Source organism: Marmota marmota, unplaced genomic scaffold (assembly GCF_001458135.2).
Source record: "Marmota marmota marmota unplaced genomic scaffold, marMar, whole genome shotgun sequence".
Lineage (NCBI taxonomy): Eukaryota > Metazoa > Chordata > Mammalia > Rodentia > Sciuridae > Marmota > Marmota marmota.
This window is the reverse complement of record NW_026000241.1, coordinates 16,365,443-16,382,168: the sequence shown is the minus strand read 5'-3', so window position 1 is coordinate 16,382,168 and position 16,726 is coordinate 16,365,443. Positions and strand designations below refer to the sequence as shown.

At 38.7% G+C, this 16,726-nt stretch overlaps 1 long non-coding RNA gene across 2 annotated transcripts in view; it reads left to right on the top strand.

Annotated features, from left to right (window-relative positions):
• Positions 1-16,726, top strand: part of LOC125613700 — a 37,674-nt gene that overhangs the window by 5,022 nt on the left and 15,926 nt on the right. The window contains exons 2-3 of one of the 2 annotated variants that reach the window (XR_007344242.1): positions 806-811; positions 5,849-5,863. This is a non-coding gene — a long non-coding RNA (uncharacterized LOC125613700). Of the gene's footprint in view, positions 1-805; positions 812-4,950; positions 5,009-5,848; positions 5,864-16,726 lie in introns of those variants that run through there. The other variant, XR_007344241.1, reaches the window with a different exon arrangement.

The following is a 16,726-nucleotide window of genomic DNA, read 5'->3' as shown; positions in this document are numbered from 1 at the left end:
GGGGGGGGGGGGGGGGGAGGAAGCATCTAAGTAAAAGTGTACCAGGCAGGATGTTAGAGGCTGTGGTAAAGATTCTTATCTTCTGAACTCAATGCAAACCAGTTGAAGAATTTTTAGTGAGAGTGGCATGATCTGATCATGTGTATTTTCAAAAGATTACTCTGGCTTCAGAACAATAAAAAAGAATTCAGTCTTTAAATAAATGTGTCCTGAAGATCTACTTTGAGCCAGAAACTATTCTGCATACTAAGAACACATGCAGTGGACAACAAATTTCCTATCTTTGAGCACCTTATGTACAGATAATATATAAAAAGTACATAAGATGATAGTGTTATAAAGAATATTAGAAAAGGGTGAGAATGAAATAATGGGGTGGGCTTGTTATTTTATTAGCTTGAGCCATATGAAATTTTTGTGTTTTTTTGTATTGTTTTGTTTTGTTTTTGAAAAGGAATCCCACTACATTGCCCAAACTGTTCTCAAACTCCTGGGCTCAAGTGATACTACCATCTCAGCTTCTCAAATGGTACTATAGGTACATGCCACCCTTCCCAGCTTAATTTTTAAATTATTTTTAACTCAAAATAACATTAGAGTTGTATTATCCAACCCTGTGTGTGGCATGAGGATCATATGATTCAACATAATACTTGAAGAGTCAGAGAAGACCTCTAACGAGGTGATGTAAAGAGAGGCAAGCCATGTGAATAATTGGAGGACAGAGCATCCCAAGCAAAGGAACAGTAAATGCAAAGGTCCTAAAGCAAAAATGTGCATGCCATATTTGAGGAGCAACAAGGAGGCCAATGTGGCTGAAAATTGATGGACAAGAAAGAAGAATGATGATTAGGACCCAATCATGCCATCACAGGAACTTGGCTTTCCTCTTTGAATAATGTAAGCCATTTTGAACAGTAGTAGAATCTTAAGTGATGTTTAGAGGTTATCACTGTACAATTCTTTCAACTTTACTGCACTCTTGAAATTTTTACCAATAAAATGATGTGAGTGTTTTAACCTCTGTGCTGTAAGTAGACTTTTGGGGGAGGAAGAATGAGAGTAGGAAGACCAGTTAGGCTATTGCAATGATTCAGGTAGCAATAGAGAAGTGGTTAGACTTTGAATAAATTTTGAGTAGAGAACCAACAAAATTTGGTTATAGAATGGATTTGAGATGTGAGAAAAAGAATAATAGATAGCATAGGTTTTAGATTTAAGCAACTGGAAGAATTACTTGCCATCAACTGAAGTTTGGAAAATAGGGCAGCTCTAGAAGATTTGGAAGAAGACTTGAACAAGGTGAGTTTGAGATGCCTATTAGACATCTAAACAGAGATACAAGTCAGTAATTCAGAGAAACCAGGTAGGAAATACAAATGTATGAATCATCCACCTGAAGATTAGGAGTGCAAGCACCAATGGCTTGACAATAAACCCCTGAAAGAGTTTGGTCTAAAGTCTTTTATTCATGTTTTTGTTATAAGTTGGTTTTGTTTGCAAATATCAATTACTTTATATTGCCATTCAGAATTTTTTGTATTCATTATTGTCTGCAGTTCACTTGTGTTCTAAAGGGCTTCTGTTTTTTGAGATTTTTTTCAATGTTGGTCTTGCCTTCCCAAGCAGATTCCATGCTTTTAAGGAAAAAAAAAAATATTTTATGTCATACACTCCACAATACCATGTCCCTAGAAGACATTTATATTGTTCATAGAATAAAATAAACTATTTGAATATAGAGGTTTACATTTGTTTTCATAAAGTATCAATTTTCTTATAAATATTTAGACACTGCTAACTGTCTTATGAAAATAAGGATAGAATTAGAACTTTCAATCTCTTGCAGCTCATGCTCATCTCAAGTCAGACAAATAAAAGCTAGCCTTTTGCAACTAATAAATGGCCAGCTCTCCTCCATATTGGCTTTATTCTTAGACTTCATGTGATAGCAAGACAGTTCTTTTTTTTTAAGTTTTGAAAAGGAATCCCACTACATTTTTATTTATTTGTATGTGTGGGGCTGAGAATCAACCCAGTTCCTCACACATGCTAGGTGAGTGCTGCACCACTGAGCCACAACCCCAGCCCAGCAAGACAGTTCTTAATAATGAATTTTACCTGTACTCTGAGTTCAGCAATAAGGAGATCCTTCCCAGTGGATTTGCTGAACCAGTATGGGTTAACCCACCCCACTCCCTCCTTTAGCAAGTTACCCTGGCTATAAAATTCTGTGCTGTGACTGGTCAAATCTGACTCATATGCTTCTTCTCCAGGTCACCCAAGAAGCATGAACTATTATAGGACAGGAGTGGCTCCCCAGGGGGTACAAAAGGGTTACTGTCACTCAAATGAGAAAATAAATACTGAAGGGCAAAAAACAATACCTACCTACTATGCCAAGTAACTCAAAACCTAAGCACTGTTTCTTCCTTAGTCTTTTAGAAGAAACTAGTAATGCCATGGCACTCATGTTGAATTTCTCCCAATTTCATGCCCAATACTGCAGTTTTCCCTGAATCATCAGGCTGTCACAGATTCCATTGTCATTAATGAATGAACATCACAAAAAGTAAATGCACAAGTATAAAAGTTACCCAGCTGGAAGGGTCAGAATTTCAGCACATTGCTTTTCTGGATACTCCCACCTGGTATTACAGGTTGTTTCTTGTCCTTATAATTCTTTCCTATTATCAGTTTGCCTGAAACATATTCTTTGCCCTCAGTGCCTTGGGGGCAAGGTGGCTGCTAACTAACAGGCCTGGGAAAGACTGCAAAAGCAAAAGACTGTGAATCAGCTCAAGTATATCTTCTGCTAGAAGGACATTTACAGTGTAAAATCTGTAAATGAAAATGTACAGATGTGTCTGTTTTTTCTTCCACCTCTTTTCAGTTTCACTATTTCCTTCCCTTTTTATACTAAGATATTTTTTCTACATGACCGTTGACCTACTTAATATAACATTTTTTAACATTTTAATTTAATTTAATTAAATATTTGCCGCAGAATATGGATAGCTTTGGTATACAGAGGATGTTTATATTTCTGGAATTTGGGATGGCTCCTCTAGTTTGCTGCTTCCCTGGACACCAAACATTACACTCTCTGTTCTAGTATGTGCTTCAAATCAGTCATAAGATTGGCAGAATATCAAACCAAACTAAATGAGTAGTTGTTGAAATTACTCTCACATCCTGGAGCCGTACACGCCATGGAGTAGCCAGCTTTTATTAGCAAACACAATTCTGACGAGAATCACTGCACTGTGGTCCTGTTCATCAGAATTAAGTGTTATGGAAATTAGGTTTGGGTATGGTTACTTTAGACCACTACTGGATTCAATCCCCAATATCTTAAAAAATAAAGTTATAATAATGAAATGATCATGAAATATAACAAAATCTCTATTAAAGGAGATGGATTCATTTGTAAATGAAAAATGGTTTGGGGTTGGGGTTGTAGTTCAGTGGTAGAGCACTTGCCCAGCATGTGGAGGCACTGGGTTCAATTCTCAACACTGCATATAAATAAATACAATAAAGCTCCATCGAAAACTAAAAAAATCTCTTAAATATGGTTTATATCACTGCTATGGTCTATTTGTATCCCTTCAAAACTCATATGTTGAAACCCTAACACCAACCAACAGATGTTATTAAATGGAGCCTTTGGGAGGTGATTAGCAGGAAACCCCTTTGGGGGTGGGAAGGAACCTATAAAAGAGACCTAAAACAGACCTCTTACCATGTAAGATTAGAGTAAGAAAACAGTTGTTTTATTAGGAAGTGGATCCTCACCAGACACCTAATTTGCTGACACCTCGATCTTGGACTTCCCTGCTTCCAGAATTGTGAAAAATAAATTTATTTTCTCTATAAACCACTCAGTCTATCATATTTTGCAATAACAGCCCAAATGGACTAACACAATTACCAACACTACCAGAGTCTAACTATGCAAATAATATAACTTTAAAAATAGGTCTAATTATTGTCCTCACTGCTTAAAGCCATTGTCGATTTTTCTCTTGTCTTACATAGATCATTTACTTGTTCATTTAAAAAAAAATCATGTACTGGATGCTGGGAGTAAATGAATGGATGTGACTCCTTCCCTCCTAGAACTATCTTAACTGTCTAGTGGAGACATAGCAAGTAAGCTGACAAACAGTCCGGTGTATCACAATCAGTAACTGAGTTTAATACATTCTCCTTGAAAACACCTAACTGTCCTTTTACACATCAAATGCTGACTTTGATGCATAAGCTGACAAATATGTTGAACCCATGCTGCATGAATCATACAGCAGCACTGATCCCTAGTCATTGCTTCAGTTTGAGCAGGATCCCCATTGTTGTCCACATAGTAGTGTTCAATTATTTGAGCATGTGTTTGTTCTTATGTTATGAAAATGAAAATACCATTAGTTATAAGAAAATGGGTCTTATAATTTGAATTATAGCTGGGCTTCGTGGTGCACACCTATAATCCCAGCAACTCTGGAGGCTGAGTCAGGAGGATAGCGAGTTCAAAGCCAGCCTCAACTTAGCGAGGCTCTAAGCAACTCAGCAAGACTCTGTCTTTAAAAATAAAATACAAAAAAGGGCTGGGGATGTGGCTCAGTGATTGAGTTCTCATGGGTTTGATTCCTGGTACAAACAAAATTAAATAAAAATAATTTTAATTATATACATATAGAAATCATTATTAGGTGTACCAAAAGAACTGTATCTTTAGCTTCAATCACACAACCAGATAGATATACATTAGATAAAGCCCAACAGCTGAGTAGTCCAATCCCACCTACTCAAGAGGCTGAGTCAGGAAGATTGCAAGTGCAAGACCAGCCTCAGCAATTTAGCAAGAACTTGTCTCAAAATTAAAAAGTCTGGGATGCAGCTCAGTGTTTAATTCCAGGTTTTTTTTTTTTTTTTTTTTTTTTAATGAAGTCCAGTAAACTGAAGAGAAGAAGGAAGTAAGAAAACAAGTAAGAATCCATTATTAAAGGTGAGTCTATAAGTTTAGGTATGTTTAGAGACTTGGGGCTTAGAATTTAGTTCTTTGGGAAAGGATTCCTCCTTAAGACAAGTAAGGTTTTTTGTTTGTTTGTTTGTTTTTAGATAGTTTTCAGGTATGCTTTATGTTGAAGAGTTAGAAACTGCCTGTGGTAGTTCACCATTGCCTACAGAATATATTCTAAATCACTTGTCACATAAATTATGTTTAAATCCACAGTCTATAATGACTAAGAAAATATTTACTTGTCACCTATAGAAGTTTCTGTGCCAAGGTGTTTATTATATGGTAAAGGTAGTCGGTAAATAAATAAAGAATCAAAAGTTCATTCTCCCTTTATTGTACGAATTATATTTCATTGTAGTCAATGAGTTTCTGAAAAATTAGTTTTTGTATAGAATATTTTCCATTAATAAATAATATTAATGTTTTAATAATAATATTAATATTTTACATTAATAAAAGGAATAATACAATTACAGTATCATTTCAGAAACCTCTAGTGAAATAATAGATTTAAGTAATAATTATAAATAACTGCTAAAGCCATCAAATGAAAGATTGGTGGGCAGAGTTATAATGGATGGATCAGGTTGACAACACCTGGACTCACTGATCAATTTTAAAAACACTAAAACCAAACAGCCATAAATCATAAGCATCCTGATTAGCATACTCCAAAATTCACGAGCTGCTTATGAAATATTTTTGTCACTCTCCCAAAATATTGTTTAATTTGAATGCAATCAAACCTCTAAATAGGAGAACAGTAGAGATGTCAAACAACACCAAGAGAATACAGCCAACTCCAGAATGTGGAAAATTCTACAGGACCAATGACAAGATTTCTTTAACAAATAAATTACCTTAATGAATTAAGAGACTTAAGAAACATAATAATCAAATATAATATGTAGATCCTAATTTGATATATCAACTATAAAGACATTATTGAGATGATGGGGAAATCTTTCTGTATACTGTGTATTAGATGATAAAGGCTCAATAATATTGTTGGTATTATTCAAATACTATGGTTGTATTTTTTAAAACAGTCTTTGTTGTTAGAAATGTACACTGAAGCCAGGAGTGGTGCTGCATGCCTGTAATCCCAGCAGCTCAGGAGGCCGAGGCAAGAGGATCACAAGTTCAAAACCAGCCTCAGCAAAAGCGAGGTGCTAAGCAACTCTGTGAGATAAATAAAATACAAAATAGGGCTGGGGACGTGGCTCAGTGGTCGAGTGTCCCTGAGTTCAGTCCCTAGTACACACCCCCCCAACAAACTGTACACTGAATTAATTAGGAATGAAATTAGTTGATCTTCAGTATTTCCTTCAAAATACTTCAGAAGGGTGGGGGAAGAGGCAGGACAGAAGCAGCAAGATTAGATGAGAGCTGATAAGAATGAAAGCTCGGTGATAGGTACATGGGGAGAGAAGAGGAAAACAGTATAAAATCATATCTCTACTTTTTTGTATGCTTGAAAAAGCCCGTAACAGTAAGCTAAATTTTAAGTAAGTAAAGGCTTTAGGAAAATGTATTTCCACATTTGACTTGTGCCCTGGGGAAGCATCTGAGTGAAAAGTCTAGAGAACTTTAACATTGAGATCCCTGAGCTAGTTGGCATTGGATGCACCACCTAAATGTGTAATCATAGAAGAACTGAGGGGACAATCACCAGTATCAGCCACAGTGAGGACACAAGCTCTGACCAAGTCACTTCCTGCATATTCCTATGGCTCAGCAAGCCATCAAAGTAGTGGTAGCTGAGCTTGGGTCTGACATGGGCTATGATTGTTTCAGACAGGGCCTTTATTAGCTATAAGGACACTATGCTCAAACCCCATGGGCAGCAGTGAAGTCTGACAAGTGTATTGCCTCTCAAGGGCATAACTGATGAGGGTATTGCTTTGGAATATTCTGGACTCAGTAGTGACACCTAGTTCCCAACTTCTACAGCAGCTCTTCCAGAACAATCAGCCATGGATGATGGATGAGATCATTCTGATTCCTAGACATACGGGGAAGGAGGGAAGGAGAAGGTAATGTCTGGATTTCCCATAATTAGGCACGTGGAACACAAGTTGATAAACCAAAGGCATCTCTGTGGAGGGACACTGTGTATTCCTCAAGTGGTGAGGCAGGATTTACTCATTACCCATTTCTTTAATTGCATGATTGTATCATTAAGTTTTATGGAAACAACTCTTGACTATGATTCAGAGGTGTGACCGGAGTGTTCCTCCCACTCCCCTGTCCCTTGTGTAATCTTGGGCCAGTTGCTTGTCTTTAAATTAGGATAATAATACCTTGACTGTGTACCTCCAGGGTTGTTGTAAGGATCCTGAGAGAAATATAGGAAACTACAGTTTTTGTGAACTATCCAATGCTATATAATTGTAAGGCATTGTTATTATACATCGTAATTTATACATCATAAAACTCCTTATTTTCCTTATTCTGTGTTAACAATCAATGTTCAATTAATATACTATGCAATTAGATAGTCAAGAAAACAAGTACATAGACAGTCGCTTATAGTAAGCTCATTCTGCAATTCTATTACATTTCATAGGAATTCTTGTGAACAAGGAAATTTTACCTGTTTAATGTTTTATAGGTATATACTTGACTATATGCTCATAACTTTAGGAGACAATAAGTTACTATATACTCTAGAACTAATGCTTATGATTTTATAATCTCAATTTCATAAACCAATATTTCTTTTGATGAATAATATACAATCAATTGGAGGATTAGGGCAGGAGTTGGCACGCTATGGCCCTTAGAACAAATCCGGCCACCACCTGTTTTTGTATGGCCTGCAAACCAAGAATAATTTTGATATTTTTAAATGTTTTTTTAAAAAAATCAGAAGAAGAATATTTTATGACACATGATAATATTAAATTCAAACTTCAGCATCCATTTATTGGAACATGGCCATGTGGCCATTTCTTTATATACTGTCCATGGCTACAACAGCAGTTGAATAGTTGTAAGAGACACCATATGGCCCAATATTTACTATGAGGTCCTTCAGAGAAAAGTTTGCATATTTCGGTTAGATAATTCAAAGGGACAGAGTTTTTTTAAATCCTAAATTGGTAGCCATCTCTTAATATAAATAAACCTGGAGCATATGGACTCAAACCATGGATATATAATAAGAGAAATTCACAGTTATGGTTTTAATATGGCAATGACTTGTTTTAAGCCAATTGAGGAAATTTTATTTATAAAATACAAATAAGTAGAATACTGTTAAATCCTTCAAAAATGCTCCATTTTGCTCAATGATTGTGGCAGAATAAGAATAGGGAGATAGTAGGCAATACCAAGTATTTACATAAATTTCCTTTTGGGGGGCATTAAACCCAGGGCCTTGCACATGCTAGGCAAGTGCTCTTCCCCTGAGCCACATCCCTAGCCCCATACATTTTACTTGAACTTTATATCATCCCTAAAATAAATAAATAAATATGTATCTTATTGCTGTGCTGGCAAACAACCAAGTCTCCAGAGAGATAAATTTACAAAATTTTTACTGATTTAAAGCATGTTTAGCATACACCTTAGACAAAACAAATATACTTCTCTTTTGAATACCATAATTCCACAGCCAATTGATTCCACATGCTTTCAGTGATTTTTTCTTGATTGAATGCTTGATTGAATAGCCAACTTATGTTTGCAATTCAATGTTTGATAACTCCAATTTGCTGAAATTTTTTCAAAATTTTTCTTGTCATTGAAGTCTGATATGTAGTCTACTATTAAACTATCATTGCTCATCCTCAAACCAAAACCAAAAGAAAAGAATAGGGGAGAATATAAATTTTCTATTAGCACTAGAAACTGGCTCTGTCTAAGTAGTTTATTGGAAAGACTGTTCTTGGATTGTTCCAGTACTAAGGGAAGAGAAAGACCATGGCCTTTTGAAAGACAGAAAGCTGGGGAGCTCCAGGTTCTTACCAGCAGGAGATCCTTGGTCTGTTTTCAGGGCATTTCTTAAAGACTCCAGAAGCCTTCCATGTGAGCTTCAAATTTGGAGGAGGATGGGATTGATTGACCCCGTTTATACCCTGAAACCAAAAGGATGGAATGATATGATGGGAATCTCACCGTAGAAAAGGAACAAAGAAGTAAGAATGGCGCATGCCTGGAACCCCAGCAGCTCAGGAGGTTGAGACAGGAGGATCATAAGTTCAAGGCCAGCCTGAGAAACTTAGTGAAGCCCTAAACAACTTAGTGAGACCAGAACAGCATCCTTGGGTTCAATCCTCAGTACCAAAATAAAATAAAAAGGAATGGAAACGTAGCTCAGTGGTAGAGTGTCTTAGGGTTCAGTCCTCAATACCAGTAGGAATAAAAAAAAATCCCTAAGAAGTAAAGAATAAGGGATGCCAGGCAGATGAAAACCAAGAAAGGGGAGATAATGCTGTAGTGCTATTCACTCTCCAGATCCCACTAGAGAATAAGGCTGAGACAGGCTTCTTAGCTCTGTCTCCTGCTCTATCCTGTTTTCCTCATTCCCTTACAGGTTTCTCTTGAGAGTACTTCCCCAATAAATCACTTGCCCCAGACTCCCTCTGCTTCTAGGGAACTGAGTTAAGTCATAGGACCCATAAGATCCTTTTATCCCAAAGAGCCAGAGAACTTAGGCCTACAGAAACAGAAGCATAGCACTGGCAATGCAACCATGAGCTCCTGGTACTAATTTTCTTGTGAGTTCTGATTATTCAGCTATCAGCTCTCTTTGGATTTCATAAAAGCCCCCAGAAGCTTTCCAAAAACCCTTATTTTTGTTTAAGCCAGGCAAAATCCATTTCTCTTCCTTGAAACTAATATAACCTCAACTAATGTGATGGGTGATCCAGGCCTGACCTAACATGACTTTGGAAATGTGACCCAGTGCTTTGTGGGATAACATCAGTTGGAATCCTGAGGGGAAAATTAATTGATTGCCCTTCCTATTCCCTTGGCATCAGTAACTAGAAGCTAGAAGCATTGCTGAGAACACTCCCCAACCTCTAATCCTCCAGGAATGTGCCTTGCTGGGGAGCTAATTTGTTACCCAGGAGTGAGTTTCCCTGAGACCTTCTTGATTCCCAGGAGGTAGAAAGCACTAAATTCCTTCCATTGGCCATCATCCTCTCACATCTTTCTCTTTTTCCAGTCCTGTCCAAGAAGGCTCTAGCATCCCTCTGAGCCTTCCTCTTCCCTTCTGTCCTGTATTGCTCTCCAAATGCGCATGTGTGTGCACGCATATGTAGTCTATTTCCATGTATGCCAGGAAAGCCAGGAGAAAGAGGAGGAGGAAGGGAAGTCAAAGGAGGGTGGTCAAATTTCGAATCAGTGAACTATGGATTATAGAGGAAGGGTGACATGCACAAGCCTGATTAGTTCCAGTCAGAATTATTCACTGATTCATCAGAAAATTGATCCTTCTGACCCAGACTGTCCCCTGTCAGTAGTCAAAGGCAGCTTTTGTTTGAGCCTGTAATTGTGCCTCTATAGCAATTTTGTGTAGTTTAACCCAAGACAAGTCTTCTCCCCAGCCAAATGTGGATATACTATAGTAGGGTATTACCGAAGTTATCAACCTACAGTTTTCCATTGGGGATGGCCTCTCTCCCTTCCCTTCATCCAATTGGTCACATAATCTCAGGGGAGGGACTACAGAATAATGAAGTTAGAAGTTCTTAAGTCTTTCTGGCTTATTTCTAGTGATCAATGATGCCATAAACAAGAAGTCCCCCAGCTTAGCGCACCCACAGGTGAGGTTTGTTTGGCCCACACAGTACTTTTAGAAGTCTGAGTTTGGACACATAGGACTCAGCTGTCCAGTTACAGTCCCTAGCACTTCCTGTTGTGTCACCGTGGACTCTTCCTGCCTGCACTGGAATCTCTGACCCCAGGCTCAAATTCTTTAAGGAAGATGTGTTGCATGCCTAGGAAGCAAATGTTCTCCTCCATTAAGAATAAACAGGAAGATTAGGAGAGGGAAAGTTTGGGGCTGGGGCTGTAGCTCAGTGGCAGAGCACTTGCCTAGCATGTGTGAGGCACTGGATTCGATCCTTAGCACCACAAAGAAATGAAACAAATAAAATAAAGGCATGCTGTCCATCTACAACTACCAAAAAAAAAAAAAAAAAAAAAGAGAGAGAGTGGGGGGGGGTTTCCTCAGAAGAGGAGAAACCCTAGGGTTATTTAGTCAATAATGAGCCAGGACTTTGTCTTAGCATCATAGAGAGCGGGAAGAATCAGATTCCACAGTTCACCTCTGGATTCAGGCCTGGACTCTGCTTTGGTTCAAATGCCTGAGGGGATGGGGGAGTTGCAGAAAAAGCAGTAGTATTCCCAAGACAAGGGAGAGGGGAAAAGGTACATGGGAGGAACTAGAGTCAACATAGGAAATTCTCCCCCTACTCTTCAGACCTACCTGTTAAGTCCCCTTCCCCTTTCCCACACGGTTCACCCACTGAACAGATGGTATTTAGTAAGGGTTTGTGGTGTGTCCATCATTATTCTAGAATTCTAGAACTGGGGACACAGCATTGAATCAATTTTGTGAAATTTAAATTTCATTCTCATATTCTCTCTCTCTCTCTCTCTCTCTCTCTCTCTCTCTCTCTCCACTCAGATTCCAAACTCCTTCCAAATACTATCACTATGTCCGGGAGTGGTGGCAAGTATCTCTAATCCCAGTGACTCAGAAGACTGAGGCAGGAGGATCACAGGTTCAAAGGCTTGCTCAGCAATTTAGCGAGGCCCTGAGGAACTTATCGAGACCCTATCTCAAAATAAAAAGTAAAAAGGGCTGGGGATGTGGTGCAGTGATTAAGCACCCCTGAGTTTAATCTCCACTACCAAACAAATTTTTAAAAACCCACTATCAGGGGCTGGGGTTGTGGCTCAGTGGTAGAGCACTTGCCTAGCATGTGTGAGTCACTGGGTTCAATTCTCAGCCCTGCATATAAATAAATAAAATAAAGGTCCTTTGACAACTAAAAACATTTTAAAAAAATGTGGGTTGGCCAAGGAAGTGGTTTGTGCCGGCTAATTATGAAAATCTGTCTAGTGATTTGAGGGAACAAAGAGTTTGGAACCATAACTGAAGAAAAACAAGAGCTGGGGAGAAGGGGAGAATAAGAGGATGCTATAATTTTAAATAAAAGAATGGACTCTTGAGCCCAGTTCTATCACTGACTGCATGTGACCGATTTTGTTACACTTAAGTGGTCCCTGCCTAAATTTAATATAGTGGCTGGGAAATAACAAGCACTCAATAAATGATGCCCACTGTTATTATTTTAATCAATAAAATTTTATTATATTCATCCAAGTTGTTAATTATCAATTATCATTATTATTATTACCAGTTAAACTGCAGATTCAAAGATACAGACCATGCCTGCATGCACATCTACCCACACATAAAGCACACAGTTATATTTCAGAAATGCCCCGGTACCTAGCCTGAAATTGCACAGTAGTAAACCTGAGATAAAGCCAATAAGGTATAAAAGCAAAGATTCAACAAGATAGAAACTCCTATCATTATATAGAAGGAAAAGGTGGTCTAAGAACTATGGAAGTGGCAAGAACTCAGGTGACTGGCAGAATTGGGGCAATAACCTCCGATTGCCTCCTGTTCTGATAGGATGCTTGAAAAGTGGATGCAGATGCAATACATAGTGCTTAAACAGGAGTGTGATGGTCCATGGAGTATCCAGTGAGCCAAGGAACTGAGCCTGAAAACGTAACCATATTATGAAAATGATTACATTTATCACTCTTGGAGAACATGGAGTGATGAAGAAAGTAGTGTAAGAATCAGAAGTCCTGGAGTCCACAGAGGGTCTAGTAGGGACTTCCTGGGAAGTGGTTGATCTTTTCCAACCCTGAGTTTCCCATATCAGTAGTCCCTGATCAGGCATGCATGCCCCTCCTCCACCTTTGTTCCCTGTGTCTGGAACACTGTAATCCACATCTCATTTAGTGACTTGCTAGATCTCTGAGTTTTAAACACAAATGTGTCCTTCCCAAAGCTGGTATTTTATCACAAAGACCAGTTGGTAAACCTGAAGATAGACATTTCCTTGGGTCATTGAGGTGTAAGAATTTAAGTTCAAAGGCCATGCTTCCTACCACACTTCTGCAAGGCAGAAGAGACAAACACTACTAATTTCATCACTATAGGCAAGGAAACTGAATCTCAACGAGCGGGGATGACTTGCCCAGGATCACACACCTAGGGAGTGGTCAGTCAACCCTCATCTGCCTCAAATGCAGGGTATTCTTTCTCATATTCAACTGTATCTTCAGCAATCTTATCATATCAATGTTATATGGGCTCTGAGGGGTCTTCTGGGCTCAGATTCTGGAAAACAGTCCCCTCCAGGTAGAGGGGAACACTTGGAGAAAACCTCAAGGCTATGTTGAAAATCATTCTAAGAAATACTTGGATTATATCAGTAAACAAAACACAAAGATTCCCTCCTTGTAGGTGGAATAATCATTCTAGTATGAAGAAAGAGACATACAGAGAGAGAATAAGCATAAATAAATAGATTATATTAGATGATAAAATGTTATAAGGGCTACAAAAAAGAAAGAAAGAAAAACGGGGAGTGGGAAATGAGTATCGAAATGTCAGGAAGTATTGCAATTTTAAATGGAGTGGTCCAGGCAGGTATCACTGAAAAGGTGACATTTGAACAAAGACTTGAACAAAACCAGAGACTCAACCCTGGGGTATATGAGCAAAGAGGATTCCAGGCAGAAAGAAGAGCCAGAGCAAAGCCCCTGAAGGGAGGACAGCAACCAGAGTGTGGACAGGAATGTGAGAAGAGAACAGATAAGGCCAAGGAGGCTAGTATTTGGGGGTATTGTTTTAGTTACATACTGCTGCATAACAAATTACCCCAAAACTTAGTAGCTTAACACTATAAGCATGATTGTACAGCTACTGAGGGAAAGGAAATCAGCAACACTGGTGGTTCAGACCGGGGTCTTTCATGAGACTGCAGTTAAAATATTGCATAGAGTTGTTGTTCCAGAGGAACTAGGTTGTTCCAACCCTATGAAGACTGGCCTCAAAGTGCCTGGAGGCCAAAGAAAGAAAAGCAGACAGGAATAGCATTGCAGAGTGCAACTTATCACAAGACTTAGTGACGGAAGGATGGTCCAGAGTGGCACTAAGGCCAGTAGAATCCCTGCAATTTGGGTTGGAAAGAAGGGCATATTTCTGGGTTAAGATGAACGTGAACTGATCCTGGCTGGAACATATCTGCTTTATCTTAAGATAATATTGAAGCATCAAGTGCATTCCTGGAGCCAGGATTCAATTGTAAACCCCTAATGGATTTATCTCTTTATGGTTTATTGGGAAACTATGTGGAAAAAAACAACAAGGGTTAATTAGGGGCAATCATGGCAGTTACGACTCAAGATTATTGTAATTATGTTGCGCTGTATCCATTCAACTGGGGTCATCTGAAGGCTTGACTAGGGCTAGAAGACCTGTTTCCAAGGTGGCTCACATATGTGGCTGGCAAGTTACTGCAAGATGTCAATGGGAAGCCTCAGTTCTTCTCCACATTGACCTCTACATAGGGCTGCTTCAGCATCTTCAAAATATGGCAGCTCGTCTCCTCTAGCATGGGTGATCCAAGAGAGAGCAAGGCAGAACCTGCAAGTGTCTTTAATGACCTAGTCTCAGTGGACATATGTTGTTTCTTCTACATATTATATCAGTCACATAGACCAGTATGGACAAGAACATTACAAGAGAATAGATACCAGGAGAAAAGAATTTTCGGGTGGCCATCTTGGCGACTGGCTACCACAGATTGGAGCCAAGCATGGCTGGGTATTGAGACCTGATAGAATTAATTGGCCTCAGAGTTGCGAACAGAGCGCTGATACAAATACCTCTTTTTCATGAAATCACAGGTCTATTTGGGTTCCTCAGTAGAGTTGTTCCTCAGCATCTCAGTGCTGGGACATCTTATGTAGACTTTGAGGTTGGTACAAAAAGAAGTCTACCAGTGGGCTGGGGTTATAGCTCAGTGGTAGAGCACTTGCCTAGCCTCGATGAGGCACTGGGTTCAATTCTCAACACCACATATAAACAAATAATTAAATAAATAAATATCCACCAACAACTAAAAAAATATTTTTAAAAAATATTAAAAAAGAAGAAGTCTACTAGTATGGATCATTTATTTTTCCTTTGAGAACCATAAATCAGCCTAGGCTGAGACCTGTCATGCAAACGCGTCATTGAGGCTATTTTAAACACAGACTCCCTACCTTGGAAGATACAGTACACAATAGTCGGACCTGGAAACCTATGTAATCATATGGAAGAAGCACCATGATCAACATATTCAAAAAATATGTGTACACTAATTCAGGGTGAACTTCATACATAGTAAATTCATCTCTTTCTGAGGTTCCTTTTTTATTTTACGATAGTAAAAACTATGACTTCAGGAAAATTTTTTTACTTTCAAAAATGTGTGGCCATCAATCAATAAAGGCTAATATTGGTAGACACAACACCTATTTTGACAGCTAAAGGTCTGGATAAATCTGTGAAAACAACTAGAATTTTCTAGTCACTGGTTGAGAATTCTCTGCTGATGCCATCTTGTGGCCACTTAGAATAATGACAATTAGAGTGTTGGTTTTGGTTCAGGGAATCACCACTGTAAAGTGTCCCCTGGATTCTGGGTGAATATTTCCAGTTAATTATTTTGCAAGACTATACAGATGCTGTAAAACTTTGATTATTAGAAAGTTCTTCTTGATACTAAGCCAAATTCTTCCTTGGTCTAATTTCTACCCACCCCCCTTTTTCTTTTAGTATTTGAAGGAAGCTACTTATCATATTTCCTCAAATCCTTTCTTCCCCCCTTGACTAAATAGTCCAGCTCTTTCTCTCTCCTTGAATGATATATAAATAGAACCCTTATCCAGAGTCACACAGGCATTCTGGTGCAAGTGATTTACTAGGGAGTGGTCACATGGAAACCTGTAGGGAAGCAGGGTGGGACAAAGGACACAGCTAAGCAAGGATGTGATTTCGGCTAGAGACCAGCTTCAGCAGGGGATTCCTTGGGGAGCTCTGGGGAATGAATAGCATCAATAAGTTAGTCCCACCTAGAGGCAAAGGGTTCTGTCTTTTGCATTCTGTCACTCAGTCATTAGCTCTGCTGATGGGAGTTAGGGGTAACTTTCCTGAATGAAGAGGTCCCTGTTTGGACAAGGGCAATTCTCAGGCATATTAGCAGCCAACACAACACTGGAGGAAGGGGGCCCAGGAAAGGGAATCTGCATACTTTCTTCTAATATCCCATCTCAGTCCTTTTACCCAGACCAGGATCCAAATGGCCCAGCTGTAGTCTAATGTATAGCATTCCAGAGGACCACTGAGTCACATTATCTTTAGCACAGGATTAATAGTCTGGGCTCACACTTATCAACATAAGTGATGATCTAAATCCCAAGATGTTTTTCACATAAAATTGTTCCTATGACAAGTATCTTCCATTAGTGTTTATGACACAGTGATACCAAATACAAAAGCATTTCTATTCCCTTCAAACTTTATATTGCTATTACCAGCTCATTTCTAGTCACCTTGGTTCTCTTTGAATCTAATCCAACACTCTCTGGTCTGTCATTTGCAGCCTA